Source organism: Bos indicus, chromosome 23 (assembly GCF_029378745.1).
Source record: "Bos indicus isolate NIAB-ARS_2022 breed Sahiwal x Tharparkar chromosome 23, NIAB-ARS_B.indTharparkar_mat_pri_1.0, whole genome shotgun sequence".
NCBI classification, from domain to species: domain Eukaryota; kingdom Metazoa; phylum Chordata; class Mammalia; order Artiodactyla; family Bovidae; genus Bos; species Bos indicus.
Window position 1 is genome coordinate 46,486,667 of NC_091782.1, and position 16,298 is coordinate 46,502,964.

The following is a 16,298-nucleotide window of genomic DNA, read 5'->3' on the forward strand; positions in this document are numbered from 1 at the left end:
ACAGGGGTTGTATCCCAGTTTCGTGAGGCTTCAAGTTTAATCAATTTCAGAGTTTTCATTAAACAAAATAATGTAAAAATGTGAATGCAAAATTCATTTTTGAAACAAAACTGAATATCTGTTATGAACAAGAAAACAAAGTTGATAAATATCATAAACATGACAAAATCTGGAAAAAATAATTAATTTTATTAATTAACTGCTTGACTCACTATGTAACACTTTTCTTTCTACATTTTTTTGGGGGGGGCCTGTATTCCCTCTTCATATGCCAGTAACTTTTTAAATATCATTTTCTAAAGAAAGAAGAAAAAGATAATCTAGTCTTTTCTATCATGATCAATTTAAATGGATAGATTAGAAAAATTTCTTACAGCTTCACAACTCGTAATGGATAATATCACATAAATTTTAAGTATTGTTGAGTTTCAAAAAAACTTTCACATGTTTCTTTCATATATAAATTGAAAGACATTGGCATATCTCAAGTTATTTCTGTAGGGTATAAAACAATTTTGAAATGGTTGTACTCATTTAAGCAGTTGTACTTAATGGCATTGTGGTGTTGTGTTATGTTATTTTCTTAATGTTAGTGTTTATTAACAGCAAAAAAAAAAAAAAAACTACCACCCAAAACCATCCTTTTTCCAATTTGTTAATATTATTCACTTCTCTTCCTTAGCTGGAAAATCAGATAATCCTAGGGGTTATTCACTACTTCTATTTCTTTTAGTGAATTATGTTTATAATATTAACTGAGCTTTCAAAATTTCAATTTGCTTCTTAATGTCAGAATAATTTCTGTTGATATCATATATAAATACCATATAATTTTATTTTCTGGACACTTAAAATTATATATACTTTGTTGTTGATCAGTCACTCAGTCGTGTCCAACTCTTTGCTACCCCACGGATGGCAGCACGCCAGGCTTCCCTGTCCTCCACTACCTCCAGGAGTTTGCTCAAGCTCATCTCCATTGAGCTGATGACGCCATCCAACTATTCCATCCTCTTAATTATTTATACACCTTGTCAGGAGAAATTTTGTTATGACAGGCATTGCAGAAGACCAAACTCTGTGCTTATCATTTTACACGGAAGGATTCTCCATAGACTCGTTCCTGGCTCCGTACATTTCAAACATATTGCACATATTCCTGGAAGCCATTCCTACAGAGACACAGCAGCAATAACGCAACTATATTCTGAAATGAGAGCTAACTGCATAAACACATCCAGCTGAACTCACTGTATCCTGAACTCAACGGTCCTTGGTTGGATTCCTAAATGCACCTCTTCTCTCGACTGCCTTTAACAAGAAGTTTAGTGTGTGTAATGGAGAGGAAAGGAGAATGAAAAGAGAATATGATTAAAGCATTTGATTTTTGAAAAAATGTATGATCGTGTCAACACATTATTAGGCGCCTTTCCAGAACTCTGAAAGGGACCCATATACAAGAGAGGAGCCGAAGCTTAAAGCTTCACAGAAAAGCTTTCTCTGTGACATAAAGGCAAGCCAGTAAAGAATACTTTCATCAGTTAAATAGCACAAGCATTATAAATAAGTAAGCATGCCTCTCACACCCACTCCAGTATTCTTGGGCTTCCCTGGTGGCTCAGACAGTAAAGAATCTGCCTGCAATGCAGGGCACCTGGGTTCGATACCTGGGTTGGGAAGATCTCCTGGAGGAGGACATGGCAACCAACTCCAGTATTCTTGCCTGGAGAATCCCATGACAGAGGAGCTTAACAGGCTATACAGTTCATGGGGTTACAAGGAATTGGACATGACTGAGTGACTAAGCACAGCACAGCTTGCCTCTCATAGTGATAAGGTAAGTTTCAGATGGGGAAAATTTTTGCCACCTATATGACAAGTTATAATTCATAACATAATATTGACTATATAGATATATAGCATTATACTGACTATATAGATCATTTAATTCAGAAAAAACACATCAATAAAAAATGGACTATTTCATAGAGATTTTTCAAAGTATCATACTCGTCCTCTAGTTTGATCATTTGATCATATCTATATTCATCTATCTGTGTAACTAATGACAAACATAAAAAATTTTAAAGATCTTAGTAGTGCGTTAAATCTATTTGCTGTATCATAATAGATTATGATTATTTCTTAAGAAAATAAAGAAGTGCTAAGGTATGAATTCATTAAAATTTTAAATTACTTGAGAAATTAATTTATTAACTTAGATTATTTTTCCCCAGCTGATCAGCAAAATTGTGTACAGAAGATGCTGAGTTGTCCAATTAGTCAATTTGCAATAAAGAAAGCCCATTATCATATGGAAAATAACACATCAAAATTAAAGAGAAAACGGACAAAGTCAGCGAGAGTGGATGACAGAAAGTGCAATTCAGGAACATGCAGAGAAAGATGATCAGAGACAGAGAATTGAAGCAGGAAGAACAGGTGTACACCAACCAGACTCGTTCCTGTGCTGTCCAGGCTCAGCCAAGTGGGGTGGGTCTGATGAAGGGAGGGCCTGGCTTGACCAAGAGTTGCCCTGTGATGTGCATAAGAAAGGTCCTCATACAAAAACTAAAGGGCAAATTTTGGAAAAAGACAGGACTGGAGTTGGGATAATGGTGTGTGTGTGTGTGTGTGTGTGTACGTTTAGTCGCTCAGTTGTGTCTGACTCTTTGTAACCCTTTGGACTGTAACCCACCAGTCTCCATCCATGGGATTCTCTAGGCAAGAATACTGGGCAGGTATTTCCTCCTCCAGAGGATCTTCCTAACCCAGGGATCGAACCCTAGTCTCCTATGTCTTCAGCATTGCAGGCAGATGCTTTACCTGCTGAGCCATCAGGGAAGCCCCTCAGGGTAATAGTAGCATGCCAGTAATTAATTTATTTTTCCTTTCACCTATGCCTATTTCTTTTCCTGATATATGCTTTGGGTAAATCACTGATTCCTGTCTTTCATTTTCCCTTTTTACTGTATATCTTTGGGTGTGTTGTAGGGAGTGCAACCAATGAAATGTAGGGAGCTGGAGTATGCCTCTCTGATTCACTGGTCTGACCATGCTGGTGATAGTACTTTTCCCCACAGAGGGTTGATATGTTTGAAGAAAGAAAAATGCCAGCCAAGTTATCCTTATTTAATTCAATTAGTCCCATCCCTTTCCAAAATGATATTGAGTCTATGAAGTGTCGAGCTAGTTTGGGGGGATACACAGAACAGGTCTCCCTGTCCGTGTGATGGACAATAACCACAATTACTACAAATAACACAATAACCACAATTCTGTATGGTAAGAACTATAATGGAGACGTTTTGCTAATGATAGGACAGTTCGGATGAGGGAAGGGAGAATGCTTTCTAAAGGGCCATAGTTGAGCTGAGTGGCAAAAGAACAAGGTACACAAGCCCACTAGGAGGGAGAAAGGTGCACAGAAAGTGGAAAAGCATAAGTGGGTGATGACAGTGCTCCCAGGGAATATTCCAGTGTGGATGAAATCAGAAACGACATGAGCTAGTCTTGCAGTTACCTGGGGTGGTTGTCCTCTTGCCTCCTACAGAAACCAAAGGCACACTGAAGCTACTTTCAGAGAGTCAGTGGAGACCAGAGAACAGCATTTCCTTTTCAGGGTGAAATTGTTTAAATCTGCTTCTTGAATATTAGGGTTTTCCAGGTGGTTCAGTGGTAAAGAGTCTGCCTGCCGATGCAAGAGCCACAGGAGACACAGGTTTGATCTTCTGGAGAAAGGAATGGCAATCCACTCCAGTATTTTTGCCTGGAGGATCCCATGGACAGGGGAGCCTGGCGGGCTATAGTCCATGAGGTTACAAAGAGTCAGACATGACTGAGCAACTGAGCGCACACACACGTGTATTTTGGGGCCAGAGGAACAAGGGAAAGAGGAGGACTTTGTCGTTTTCTATCCAAAACCTCCCAGGCCTTTGCTTTCAGAGTGCAATTCAGCCTCCTGAACACCGCTTGCAAGTCCTTTCGTAATGTGAAACTAGGGTAGTATCTATTTGCTATTTTTTCCAGATTTATTATGGCATGAAAGTCATCATTTCAAAGAACTTCTTGGCAGAAACAAAGGTAAAAAATAACTTTTATATCTGAACATGCTTGCCTTTAGTTAAAAAAAAACATCAAATTCAGAAATAACATTTAACAAAAGTATGGTTTTCAGAAGTTGAGGCACTTGAAAACTTCAAACTTTGGAAGTGACTGAAATTGGGAGCTGTCGGGACAGAATCCCTGTCCCATTGTCCCTGGAGGCAAAAGCCAGTGATGGAGTACTCATAGTCTGCAACTCACTGCGCAGAGGACAGCCCCATTGGTGTGGGGGTCACCTGGAGCACCATGGTTCATGGTGATGTTGAGAAAAACCCATTTGTATTGGCTCATGCATTAGCTTGGAGGCCAAGAAACATTAAAGGTTTGGCAAGAAACAGGCCAAGAAAAAAATGACTCAGTAGAGAGCTGAAGAGATAAGTGGTTACTGTAGCGCTGGCAGCAACTTAAATGTGGTCGGAGGAGCAGATAGACTCTGACCATAGAGGAGATGACAACCGCTGATGAAGACACAGAAGCTAGAAGGGCTGCTTCATACTCAGGGGACGAACAGTAACCTGCCCTGAACTACAGATATAATGTCTTTTGGACACGTGTGTGTGTGTGTTTGTGTGCTGTTTGAATGATTTCATCTTATAACAATAAAGCCAAATGCCAAAAATGCATGCTAACATCCGTGACTTTTTCAATTTTAGGGCCACTCTCAGGGCCGTATGTCCCCCATTATCTTCATTTTCATCAACCGCAATTCACAGACAAGCTCATTATCATCCCCTAAGTCCTTGTTCCTGGTGGGGTGTTTCCAGTCCCATCTCAGCAAATGGCTCCACAATCTACACAAAAATATTAGAAACCCAGGAGTCATTCTGGATCTTTCTCTCCTTTGTACTGCTAACATCCAGACTATTTTTAACTTGTTTTCTATATACAGTTATCTACTATTTTCCATAAAAAAAACACACACACACAAACAACATATACTACATCTTCTCCATTGGCTTGTAGGATCACTGAAAAAAAAATGTCTAATAGTCATTTTTGTAGGTCCAATGCTTCATGCATTGCCTTAATCACAAAACAAAATATTTTATGAGCTGAAATAATATTTGTAGACCTTTAAAAGAGTTCATTATGTGCTACATAATATATTTAAGCATGCAAACACTTTCACATTATGTTTTTTATAAAGGTCAAGGATTTAAAATGTAAACACTCAAAGATCAACAAAACTGGTCTCTGTGTACAGATCGTTCCCTAATGGCCGTGCAGGGTAAAGTTCTACAGGAGTTTTTGGGGTTCTGTGAGCCCTCCTCTGCTACACCACAGGTCAGATATCCATATTCACTGGCAGGTAACACCCTCTAATGTTATCCAAGCCTGCAGATGGTGTCCCCTAAAGTTGGGATCTGTTCAGACCATCAACATTCTCAAACATATTTATTCCAATAACTACTCAGTGCTATGTATGAGGGCAAAAGTTAATCAATAACTCTAGTTTAGTGCAAAGAGAATTGCTTCTAGATTTACACAACAAATTTTTCTGATAACATAAGTGCATTATAATCCTTGTGCTCAAGAATCTTCTAAAAATAGATCAGACAGACATACCTAGAGACAGTTAAGAGTGTAGACAAGCAAAATGAATATTTCTGACTTTATTCCAGTGGAAACATTCCAAACTAAATTAAGAAACTCCTAACTCTCTTCTTTCTCAAAGCTTTGTTTTTGTTGTTTATTTTCGTGGAAGGAAAGAGAATCATTTGTTTTTCTTTTTTCATTCATATCATTCTTCCTCTGTCATTCTCTTTCATAATTGTCATGGCAGGAAGAGATGAAGTGAAATTTCTCAGTGCAAATGAAGCTGTGGTAATTTTCCATCTAATTTTGACTCTTTTTTTTTCCTTTGTAACTTTCATTGTCACTTGGAACCATCCCCTACTTTTAATTTTTATTGTCTTTGTTCCATTGCTTGTATTTCCCCCTTGAAACAAACCTACTTTGAGAAAATGAAAGCACTAAATATCATTCTGGAATCACTTTGTTGTATGTGGTTTGGGTAGCTGAGTTGCTTGTGAGTTTCTTGAGCCAAACTTCATGTGTTTAGCGTGAATTATATACAGGATTCATGAAACAAGCAAGCATTGTCCCTCTCATTCCGTGTTACGTTCTGGATACCACGTTTCTGTCGGGTGAATTCCATATGACTGCTTGTTAAAGATAAATGTGCAACAGGGTATTTGCTTGATTGTTTATGATTAACTTCTAAATAATCATTTAGACTAGAACCAGCTTTTTAGGGCTGTGACAAAATAATGTTTTCATGATTTTCTGATGGGTTTGTTGTGGCTTGATGAACCGAATGTTCCTTTAATGAAATCATTTTAAATATGCATTTACTGTTTGACTTCCCCTCAAGGGCTTGGTCTAGCTCAGTGTAGCACACTTGGGAAAGACACTGGAACCGCTTATGGTGCTCTTAGTATCAGTGAACAGAAACCCAGAGTGGCTTCCTCGGAAAGAGAAGAAATGAGCTGCCCTTTAGATTTGCTCAGCTTGCATTTCATTTATTCTGTAAAGAGCCAACAATGACACATTCGCTTTGGTTCCAATTTAATTATGCTGTTTGTGGTTTTAAATTTCACAGTGTCTGTTCTGTTTACCAGGGCTTATTGTAGGAGGCTGGCCAGTTCCTTTTCGATTCCCGGACATCCATACTCTGGTGAATTATCCCGGAGTCGCATTTGCCCAATGACCCATTGTCAAGGCTGTTCATCCCTCAGTACTCCAACAAACATCTGGTACGAGGATATGATTCGGTTAAAAACAACAACAGCAGAAACCATAAACTAGGTAGCAGCTGGCTTGCAATTCCGCTTTCATGTTTGTTAAGTGTCTTGGTTTGATTTCCCCAGCACAGATGAGATAGAGACATTGGGGGTTATTTACTGAGTCATCCCAGAAGGTACAAATGAGGGCAAGGTGAGAGGGAGGGATGGTAGTAAGGAAGGGGGAGGAGTGATTTCCCCCCTTACTCCCACCCATGACTGCCTGGGCTTCCCCTGGGGGTGTTGCTGCTGCTGCTGCTGCTAAGTCACTTCAGTCGTGTCCAACTTTGTGCAACCCCATAGACGGCAGCCCACAAGGCTCCCCCGTCCCTGGGTTTCTCCAGGCAAGAACACTGGAGTGGGTTGCCATTTCCTTCTCCAGTGCATAAAAGTGAAAAGTGAAAGTGAAGTCACTCAGTCATGTCCGACTCTTTGGGACCCCATGGACTGCAACCCACCAGGCTCCTCTATCCATGGGATTTTCCAGGCAAGAGTACTGGAGTGGGGTGCCATTGCCTTCTCCGCCTGGGGGTGTTACATCCCCAATATTCCCAGCTGCCTTGCATGCTGGCTGGACAAGCTGGCATGGTTTGGGCAACTGAGAAAGTCTCAGGCAGAGCTGCTGAGAGAAGCGGTCAGGAACCCATGAGCTCAGATACATGGAGGATTACCTTCCTTGTAAAAATCTTGGTGTTAATGATGACTGCTTGGAAGTCATTGCAAAATTGGACATTAGTTTAACAAGGGTACTCATCTAAGAAATGTCCACCCTGTCTGGAAGGAAAAAGACAGAGACTGGCAGAGAAGACCACTATAATCTTGCAAGTTACAGACTTTAGGGAGAAGTGTGGTCCAGGGATGAAGCTCAGAGCTCTGATTGCTTGGCTGTGAATGCTGACTTGAACACTTGCTCCCTGTATGACACCGGGCCAGTTGCCTTACCTCTCCAGTCTGTGTCTTCATCTATATAGTGTATAATGTTAGTCACTCAATCGTGTCCAACTCTTTGTGACTCCATGGACTGTAGCCCACCAGGCTCCTCTGCCCATGGAATTCTCCAGGCAAGAAGACTGGAATGAATTGTCATTTCCTTCTACAGAAGATCTTCCCAACCAGGGATCGAACCCTGGTCTTCCGCATTGCAGGCAGATTCTTTACCATCGGAGCTCCCAGGGAAGCCCCTGATCTAGAAACCATGTCCCTCAAAATGCCACTTCATTTTGGACACCCAAGGAGAGACCCCAGCCAGTAAGAGAGCTTCACTCCCTGACAAAGGCCTAAGTGCAATGGTTTCTAATATAAACACTGCCTCTAAACAGCAGGCTTCCAATATGCACACTAAGACAGAAGAAAAACATAATTCAGAGGCTTTGCCAATCAACACAGATAACTGATTTTGGCTCCATGGGGATAGATTCAATTTTCTGATTGCAAATTCAGGAATGGGGAAATCCAATTCTCCAAGAAAAAAGACCACTGTAAAAAAGATGTCAGATAAAATCAACCTGCATGAAGTCCAAGTTATGTTCTTCATAGTTTCCAAGCCGATACTAGAGTGTCCTCATGATACTCTAGAACACTAAAGTGGCTAAGAGAGAAGTAAACTTCAGTCATGGCCTATTTACTAGCATGCCCACTCTCAAAGAATGTTCTCTTAGGGCTTTTTGCAATTGGCAAAGTCACAGTGATATTGGAGAGAGGGGCTGGACAATCTCTCAAAAGATGGTAACATTGGACACTGTCCCCTCTCCCCAGGTTCTGGTTCTTAGCTTCAAAATCTAATTTACCATTTCAGATCGAGCCCTGGGTTATGACTATGCCTAGATTTTACCAACTTGTAGGATTTTTCCCAAGTTGGTCATTCAACTTCCTTGAAACTGACTTGTGTTACTCAAATTTACAAATGATAAAGATATAAAGGAGACTTCCAATTTAATCAATTGTCTAGAATCCAGACCCCAATTTCTGATACCAAAGTCAAAATATTAATCAAACACTGCTGATGTGTATGGAATTAGAAATTTATAAAGTAGAATAATTTCAAGAGAGACTTCATATGGAACAGGAAAAAAATCATCTTTATCTCTCAGTGGTTGATACCTCTTCAAATGACTTGAATCTCTGCTTCAGTTGGCTGTATTGGATTAGCATGAACAAATTGGTCTCTATTATAATATCCTGTTGTTAAGCTCTAGGCAGACCATCTTCTCTTTTAATGCCTTTGCCCAAACAGGATATATGAATACATTTCCAGCTTTCATAGTTACAATCATTTTCTTTCCCTGATTTCTTCATATGACTCTCACAGAGTTTTTTTTGAACTTGGATACTACCCAAGGGCTTCCCTAGTGGTCCAGATGGTAAAGAATCTGCCTGCAATGCAGGAGACCCTGGAGAAGGGAATGGCAACCCACTCCAGTATTCTTGCCTGGAGGAGTCCATGGACAGAGGAGCCTGGTATGCTACATTTCTTGAGGTCACAAAGAGTTAGACATGTCTAACACTTTCATCACCTTTTATCGCCCAAGCTCTCTAGTCATATTTACTGGAAACCGCTTGGTTTATTTTCACTGATCCCATTCAGGCCACTTGGTCTACTTTCACTTTTAAAGGGGAACAAATCCTTAGGATACCTCCCTTAAAGATTCTGAGACCATTTAAGACCATGCTCAAGTTTGTAAAGGCTGGCCCTCAGAGCAAGACAGTTGAAACTTCAGCAAAGTTTAAACCAACAGGACTTTCTGCTGCCTTTAGTATTTCTGGTATTTGGCACAGTGCCTGAAACACAGTGGGCTTTCAGCACGCTGGATGTATCTTTATCGCTGCTACCATCTTCACAGAACCCACAAAATTCCTTGCTCGCCATTAGTCCCTCCTCTATAGTGAGTGCCCACTAGACTCCAGAAGCTCTGGGTAGCGATCAGCTTCCAGGTTCATTCTTGGTGTTGACAGAATTCATTTCTTGTGGTTGTACCATCAAGGTCTCCATTTCCTTGCTGGCTGTCAGCTGTGGGGTCACACACAGCTCCTAGTAGCCACCTGCAGTTCTGAGACATGGACCCCTCCACCTTTGAGTCAGCAACAGCTTGTCCAAAAACCCTTCTTTGTGTTTTGATTCTCTGACTTTTCTGAGACCAACTGGGAAAAACCATCTGCTTTTAAAGGGTCAGTACTACCTTGATAGTCACGCTTTGTGAAGTCAACTGTGCCTCAGAGCATGACCTCATCATGGGAGTCAATTCCATCATCGTCACCATTCCAGGGGTTACCAGGGGATACCTACACTAGGAGGGAAAAAGCATCTTGGAATTCCACCTACCACCACATCCTGTGTGATTTGTTTCAGCAATAAGATGCTTTCAGCTGTTATTGATTAATGAGCTGGGCTATATTATGCTATATTTCTGGATTTATCAGTGGTGGTAATGTACTTGGCTATCCTGAATTTGCATTTTACCACCAAATTCCAGCTATCACTGAATGTATCTGTTTCCTTCTGAGGGCGATAGAGGAGATCCAGGCCAGTGCATCAGCCAATAAAGCCAGAGTCAGGGGCTGGGCCTGAAAGGCTAGAAACAGCACAGGTCATGCAACTTTCAGCAGCTAGTTGCCATGGAGAAGAAACCATGCAAAGTGAGCAGGGGGTACTGACATCCAACCAGGAAACCAGGATCCAAGTGCCAATTCTGCAGGGTCAAAAAAAGACCAAAATTTGAGATGAAGACCACAGACAGGAGCTTGGTAAATGGAAATTAATGGAATAATGAAATGGATGAAATGGAACAGAAATAGGATAGAAACCAAACACAGAGAAGGTCCCAGATGATTGCTTCAAATAACCCCATGGTGTCTGTCCGTCTGGGAGACTCGAGGTGAAAACACATGTGCCCTTTGCCTTCTCATGAGGGAAAAGGTCACCTATAGATTAGACCTCTGAACACATCAACAGAGGAGGACAAATTCCACAAAGACATTGACTTCTGCCCACTCTGGTCCTGTAAAGGCAGCCAGCTTCCTACAGCATCACATCGTGTCACAGACAGCACATTTCTGCATTACGTTACTGCCCTTCACCATAGAGGATCTGGCCAAACTCCTCTGTAGAGACTCCTGGTCTTCTCCTGCACTAAGCCCCATCCCCTTTGATTTTACCCCAGCAAGCCTCTGTTCTCGCCGCCGTCATCATTCCCACCTTCTGCTGGGTTACTCTGCTGTAATGTCTCCTGCTTGACCTTTGTCCCCTCTTCACCTCCTCTCTTATCTACGGTCCTATCTGCTCCCTTTTGCAGCCAAACGCTGAGCTACTACTGCTTGCCGTCTTCCATTCCTCTCCTCCAGTTCCCTTCTTATCCATCCACTCAGGCTTTCACACCACAACCCCACTAGAACTTCTCCTGTCAAGGTCAGCAGGGGCCTCCACATTGCTAAATACAATGGTCAGTTCCCAGGCATCTTTCGACTTGATGAATCAGCAGCATTGACGTTGCAGATCACTCCATCCTGACAGGCGTTCCTCACTTGCTTTCCAGGACTTCACACTGTCTTGCTTATTCCTTCCATGCTCCTAATTGGTCTGTCTGTCTTCTCCTTTGCTGGTTCCTCCTCTTCTCCAGACCTCTTCCTGTTCGGGTGACCCAGGGCTTAGTCTTTGCCTCTTATTCCTTATTTCCTATTCACACTTTTGTTGATCTCATCGAGTGTTGTGGCCACATGCTGATGGCTCCCACAAGCATATTTCCAGAGATGTGATGCAACAATGGTTATTTGATGTCACTATTTGGATGTCTAATAAAGATTTTAAAATCAGCATACGCAAACATGAACTCCTGATTTTAACCACAAAACCAGTTCCCTCAGTCTTCTCATCCTATCAGATAATAGACTCCATTCTTCTTTCATTTCCTACAGCTGATTGTTTTTGAAAGTGAAAGTGAAAGTCACTCAGTCGTGTCCGACTCTTTTCGACCCCATCGACTATCCAGTCCATGGAATTCTCCAGGCCGGAATATTGGAGTGGGTAGCCTTTCCCTTCTCCAGGGGATCTTCCCAACCCACAGATAGAATCCCACATTGCAGGTGGATTCTTCACCAGCTAAGCCACAAAGGAAGCCCAATTGTTGGCAAATCTGATTGTTCCAGCAAATATTTTTGGCTCTTTGCAAAAGATATTCAGATTCTTAATATCTCTCAGCACCTTCAAGTGTCTCCTGGGGCAAACTTGCCCCAGAGGAGAATCACTGATTTAGGTACAGACAAATGAATAAAAAGGGTGATTACAGGCAGTGATCAAGGAGATAAGCAAGTGATACTTTGTTGAAAGTGAAAGTCGCTCAGTCCTGTCCAACTCTTTGTGAGCCCATGGACTGTATAGTCCATGGAATTCTCCAGGCCAGAATACTGGAGTGGGTAGCCTTTCCTTTCTGCAGGGGATCTTCCCAACCCAGGGATCATACCCAGGTCTCCCACATTATGGGCAGATTCTTTACCAGCTGAGTCACAAGGGAAGCTCAAGAATACTGGAGTGGGTAGTCTTTCCCTTCTCCAGGTTATTTTCCTGACCCAGGGGATCGAATTGGGATTTCCTGCATTGCAGGCGGATTCTTTACCAACTGAGCTATGAGGGAAGCCCAAATGATATGTAGGGTGGTCAAAGAAGGTTTCATTCATAAGAGACCTGAATTCTAGAGTGAATGAGCCACAGAGGGGGCAGGTGAAGGAAGAGTAGGACTCTGAGACAGGAGAAAGGCTGGTGTGACGGAGGTGCTGAAAGGACAGAGTGACTGTAGAATACTGACAAATAGGGCTGCAGGAGACCAGGCCAGAGAGAGAGGCCCGAATCATACTCAGCTGGGGCTGTCCATCACGGTAGAGGACTGGGAATTTAAGCTGAGGGTGGGAGCAAGCCTAGGGCAATTTTAAGTTGAGGAAATATACTATCTTATTTTAAAAATGAGGAGTTGAATTTGAAACCTTGGTGTGCAGATCAATTTTGTGTCTGTGGCTAGGCTGTGGTGCCCAGGGGTCAGGCCAGTCACTGGTCTGGATGTTGCTGTGAAGATATTCTGTAGATGTGATTAACATTCACAAGGAGCCTGGTGGGCTACAGTCCAGGGGGTCAGACATGACTGAGCACAGCACAGCAGCAGGCCTTCCTGCAGATTTATGACTCGCCAGTCCCCACATCTGCTGAAGTTACATCGCTTTACATATATGTCTTTGTATCTCTACGTCTCTGTCTCTACTCTTTCCGTCTCTGTCATCTCTACCTCTGTCCTCATCCCCACTCCAATCCTTGTCCCTATCCCCACCCTTATCTCTCCTGTTGGTTACTGTTTATCTGATGGTGGTGGTTTAGTCGCTAAGTCATGTCTGACTCTTGCAACCTCATGGACTGTGGCCTGCCAGGCTCCTCTGTCCATAGAGTTCTCCAGGCAAGAATACTGGAGTGGTATGCCATTTCCTTCTCCAGGGGATCTTCCCAACCAGGGATCGAACCTTGGTCTCCTGAACTGCTGGCCGATTCTTTACTGACTGAGCTACCAGGGAAGCCAGTTTTCTGATACATCCTCAATAGGTAGGACTACAGTGAAATTGTGGCTGATGATTCAATCTGATGACACCTTTGAGGACAAGCTGGTGGTTTGTTAAGTCACCAAATTCCACTTGTCCCAGCAACTTGACAAGATGCAGTTGACCCTGTGGGTTGGATTCTGGGAAGACCTGGGGGACTGAATATTTGACAGCTAGAGGCAAGCAACTCAGACGTTCAGGGTTCATGGACTTTGTGAGACAGCCATGCTCCCTTGGGCCACATCCCTCCTTCAGCCACTGTACTGAAGTAGGATCTTCCATATCAAGGCAGGTCTAACAGAAACCAACTTCCAGCCCCCAAAATGGTCCATGAGACAGACTGGCAAACTCGCAGCATCACAGACTCATGTGATGTCTAATTATTTTAGAGGGTGGCTAGGCATAGTTTGGGGCTTCCCCCATCTGACCGCGGCGTAGTGGTAAAGAATCTGCCTGCTAAGCAGGAAATGCGGTTCCATCCCTGGGTCAGGAAGACCCTCTGGAGGAGGAAATGACAACCCACTCCAGTATTCTTGTCTAGGAAATCCCATGGACAGAGGAGCCTGGTGGGCTGTAGTCCCTGGGGTCACGTCAGACACGTCTTAGTGACTAAACGGCAGCAGCTGCAGCATACACAGTCGTTCCTTACACTGGGTCTGCATTCACTCTAGGTGTGTGATCAGTTATTCACCCATGCAACATCTTCTTTAGTATCTGGTGTTTCGGGGATTTTATTCTAGGTCCTCAAGGAGCAGAAAAAACAGGACAGAAAGAGCCTCTGTCTTCATAGAGCTTCATCCTCGTGAAGGTGACGGTAGAAAAGAAACTAAAAAAACAGGCAAAAAGATAGCACGTTGTGGTGAGTGCTGTAAAGGAGTCAAAAGAGAGTCTGGGACAGGGGTGTGTATGAAGAGTGATTTGGGAGGGTGTCTTCAATACATAAGCAGAGATCTAGAAAATAGGAAGGGCCTGACTGTCCACGTGAAGGGTTGAGGAAGCATTCCAGGCAGAGGAAGCAGGTATTAGAAAGTGTCCGAGGGAGGAAGCAGCTTGTCACAGTGAAGGGTCTTGTGGAAATAAACAAAGACCAACCAAAAGACAATAAGCAAAGGCCATTTATTCAGAGCTGGCCCTGGCAAGGAAGTCAGCCATGGTCACTTACATTTTGGCAGAGGCTCAAAGGCTATCAGTTATCCACGTGCCTTGGTTGCCTGGGTTTGACTACTGCTGGATTATTGCTTATTTTCCTGGATCAGTTGTAAGAGAGAGTGGTTTGACTTCCCACCAGTCTGACTTAGATAGCAGGCTGGCTTCCAGGGCTGGTTACTGCAGGCTGTGGGTCAGAGCTCTATTTTTAATACACGGTCTGGCTATGGGCCATTTGTGTGTTCGGTCTGTCTGTCTGCAAGCGTGAGTGCACTGGGACATCCAGAATGTAAGAGAGGGGCTGTGGATGAGACCGGAGAGGTGGCAGGACCCAGATCACACAGAGCCTTGTAAACCCCCAGAAGGGGCTGGATTTCCTTCTAATGTGATGGAGAACCTCTGAAGGGTTTTGAAGAGAGCAGTGAGGTGACCAGATGGCTGTTTTTAATGGAACATTTTCGCTGCTATAAGTTTAATAGATTTGAGAGGCAGGTGTACAGAGAATGGTTAGGAGGCTATTGTAGGAATTCAGGCCTAAGACTATGGTGATGGTACCTCTGCAGCACAAGTAATTTGTGGCCAGGAATCTTTTCTGAGCTTCAGTTATCATTTGGATATAATTTAGCTACCTGGCTGTCTCCTATGGAGAGTGATGGATGGAATTAAACAAAGATTGAGACTCAGGTTAGCTTGATGGCTATACTTTTTATTGTAAATGAATGCGTTGGCTTTGTAATGTACACATAAATCTGACACAAGTTTATTCACTATGAGTCACTTGTTAATCACCGTGGATGCAAGGACAAAATTGTTTCCCAACCCAATGAGTGAGAAGCAGACATGGCAGCTACACTGAATTCCTAACACACTTGTCTGGGCAGCCATTTGAATTCTCTAGAGGGTGCTGTGTCTATTCCTGTATCATTTCTAACTTTAAATCACAAGAATAATAGTTTTTTCTACCAAGCTTCCCCCTGGAGGAAGGCACGGCAACCCACTCCACTATTCTTGCCTGGAGAATCCCATGGACAGAGGAGCCTGGAGGGCTGCAGTCCATGGGGTCACAGAGTCAGACACGACTAAAGTGACTGACCATGCTCATGCACTACCAATCTCATGCTAACTTGTTTACCTACTCATTTATTGAACACCTACTGCGTGCCAGGTACTAGACGAGGCACTGGGAATACAGAAGTGAATGAGATAGATACAGTTCCTGCCCTCTTTGGATCTATACGGTGGGGGAGATATACATTAAAGAGGCCTATGTTTGAATGAACATAAAATTACACACTTCTGTAAGCACTGTGAAGAAAAAGATCAGAGGGTTATTTTAGATTGTGTAGTCAGGGAAACACCCGTTGGTAAATATCATCTAGGTTGAGACTTGACTGATGAGAAAGAATCAATCAGGCAAAAATCGGGGGAAGAAGAGCATGATGGTCCCGTGGAGGGACACAAGGAGGGAAAGGAAACAAGGCTGCCTTGGAGAATGAGGAGAGAGACTTGCAATGAGGATGGACAGGTAGGGGAGGGGAGCTTGGCAAGTATCTGCTGTCTTGAAGGTCATAGCAGGGCAGCCCTGGTAGGTAAGCAGTTTTAAGCAGAAGGGACAGGACTATTTAAGTTTTTAAAGGATTACCCTAGCTGCTATGGGTTGGGAGGACAGGAGGGCAGGTTAAGAGAAGGGTTAAA